Raw genomic sequence first — 3,536 nt, forward strand, 5'->3', positions numbered from 1 at the left:
TCTGTTATTACTTCGTTCAGTTTACGTATTGCTGTTTATAAGGAGTCACTGGAAATTCTAAGATACAGTTCAAAGACGACATTATTAATGGATTAATTCAGCAATCAAACACAGAGTTCCAAGTTCCAAAGTTAGTATGATGAACATAAGTTGGAAACAATAAAAAAAGAGGTCGATGTAATCAATGCTACAATACATTTCTCGAACAGAAGGTAATATACTTATACATAATTGTTATATTTTATTGTATTAAATAAATACATTTTTGTATACAGGAACGCAGAAACAAGAAAGAAAACCTCTCGCGTATCAACGATTTGTCCTAAATGTGATTCCTATTTTGTTTGGATTGTTTTCTTCGAATTCATGCATACAAAATAAAAATAAAAATAAAATGTTACAAAATAAAAGGAATTTAAAAAAAATGATTATGTTACAAAAAAAAATAAAAAAATAAATATTGTAATTAATTGTTATATTATAGTAAAACATGTCATTAATAAAAATATTGATTAAAATGTTAAAAAATTATAAATTTGTTTCGCTATTTTTACTAAAACATTACTAGGAGGCCACACAAACATAACTCATAGGAAAATCACATTTACGTGTACCCATTTTGGCGCACGGTGTAACTAATGTCAATGAATCGAATGTACCTTATATGGTACATGTGGCTCGATAATAATGTTCAGCCATGTACCAGAAATGGTACACATAGCAACATGTTATAAACATTAAAAAAAATTATATGGTAGTTAACCAATATTGTCCAAACACTAAATGATTTATGCAGCAATATTTAAATAAGTAAATAAGTGATTTTCTTGATTTAAATTTTGATTGACTTATAATATACATTTCTATGTGTGTAACTACAATTTTAAGTAAACAGTTACTTATTTAAATAACCATAACGCGAGTGCGCAACAGTATACATCGATAACGAAATAATCTTTTACGGGACCTACACCCTACGAGTGTCGATACCATAATAATAACGCAATCCTGCCTGACTACAACGCGCGTCCGTACAAACACAAAAATGGGTGGAGCCGCCGCCGCCACGATACAGTCCACAACGCTATCTCTTGAGCGTTACACACATTTTACTTTTGATGTTGCGGCCCCTTAAGGCCCCCGGTGCCGGCTATTTATTAAGGAGCAAATTATTGGCAACCTAATTCACTTATCGTCTCGGCGTCGCACGATATTGTGTGTATGTAGTAGTATAAATGGTTATTAGTGTGAGTGAATCCCTTCTCCTTCCTGTGTACCATGTAACCGAACAGGTTTACTATGATCACGGCGCGCTTTACCACCAGCTCTATTTATAAACATCACATATATTTACCGAAACACTATATTATTATAAATATCTTGATAATATTATTTACAAATAACAACATAAACATATTATACTATTGTCAATGAGTACGTAGTGCCATATGGATTATTTTTTGTGATCTATGTAATATACTTTATTATTGATAAATTAACAATGAACAAAAAATATGGAATAAAATCCAAAACGGTAGCAGCGTATAGAAAAAAAAAAAGGCGGAAAAATCGCACGGTAAGTAAAAACTGTAAATACTAAATTACATATTTTATTATAGATTTATAGACTCAAACAATAAAGTTAAAAATATTGTATCAAAATATAAACTAAACTATAAAGTAATTTATTCTATTTGTGATTGTAGAATTATAATTTTATTATCTGAGCAGAGTGATGAATATACTGACTTTACAATGATAATATATGTTTTTTTATTTATTAAAAAGGTGGGGTAAGTGGATGTCGCTTTGCTGTACAGTAGGTTATAAATATGTAATTTCGTCCTCATTTGAATTTAAAATGTCTGTAAAAAATAACTGTGTTTGTATGTTTGTATATTTTTTAGATTTTTTGGTTACTGTATGAAATATTTATGAAAATCTTTGTTTTAAATTTTCAATCCTTAGTTATAGTAACTGAACATTTAATAATTTTTTAATTACATTGATTGATAATTTTCGATATTTTGATACATTTTGTCAAAATTTTAACTTCAAATGCTTATAAAAAAATTTGTGCCTATGTCATTTGTTTTTTAATTACAACAAAATAAGAAAATCGTTACATGAGAAAACGAGTAAATATCAAATGTAAAAATATGAATTTCAATCGATCATAAAAATTTAATTTGACTCTCTTCTAGAATTTTTTTTTTTTTTTTTGATAAAGGTAGACAAACTTATGAGAAATCTTGTATTACATTTTAAAATCTTAGATTTAAAAAGAAATTTTTTTATGAATTTCTAACTCAAAATAATTTGCAAATTTTTGTAATTTTTATGTATTTTGTCAATATTTGAACTTTAAATGCTTATAAAAAAAAATTATGAAAATGGATTTTTAATTTTTTTCATCTGCCTTTGAAACAATTTACTAGGAGCCTTCTAATAAATTTTTAAGCTTTTTTAACCAACAAATAAAATTTTATTGATAGTTATAGAAAAAAAACTAAAAATAATAGAAACTGAAAATGTCCGTAAACAGCTCAAAATAAATTTGGACGAAATTACATATTGAAACCAAGAATAACGATTTTAGTTATTTTGTTAGAATTTAAAAAAAATAATTTGTTGATGTATGAAAATTATATTATGAGTATATTTTGTTATATTTTGTTTTATTTTATGTACAAAATGACATTTTCAAAAGTAAATTAAGTAAAGTAGTAAATACTAAAACTAGAGTTAATTACTTTACTTGCAATAATATCATAAAATATGCCTACCTATAGTAATCTTATAGGTAGCTGACATACATAGTATTCGCTCAGAATTGTTTTTTTTATACAATGATATTATAACATTGAATTCAAATTTAATACCATCCATTACTGTACAGCAGAGAAACATACATTTGCCCACCTTTTGTTAAATTAAATATATATTTATATTTTATAAATTGTTTTATAGTAAATTGACAACAATTAGCTCATCTAAAGAAACGTGTTCCTCAAATAAGGACACATCTGTTCGAGAAACTCCAATATCAAATATATTATTTGATAATGGTGTATCTTCAACTAGTCAAGAAGTAATTGGAGAATTATTACATGAAACTAACTCCAACATTGAAGAAGAAAAGTAAATATTTGTTTTTCGTTTAAAATTACATTTTTTGATATTTATATTACTTTGGTAATTTTTATATTTAGATCAATTTTAGATGGCAGGCGTATAATTAATATTGCCTATTTTTTTGGAAAAATATCGAAAATTAATCATCAACCGTTTGACTGTACTTTTAAAAATTTGGTTTTTGTCGGTGAGAAGAGAAATGGTTTGTATAGTGAATATATTTTCAATTGTGCTATGTGTCGGAAACAAGAAATTATTGAATCTGAAGATCCCAGTATATCATTAATGGACGTTAATACAGCAGCTGTAACAGCATCAGTAAATTCAGGACAAGGTTATGTACAATTGGAAATATTCTCTGCTTTATTGAATATGCCAAATATGAGCAATAAATTATATCA

This window comes from Melanaphis sacchari, unplaced genomic scaffold (genome assembly GCF_002803265.2).
Source record: "Melanaphis sacchari strain LSU unplaced genomic scaffold, SCAv2.0 Contig199_pilon_pilon, whole genome shotgun sequence".
NCBI lineage: Eukaryota > Metazoa > Arthropoda > Insecta > Hemiptera > Aphididae > Melanaphis > Melanaphis sacchari.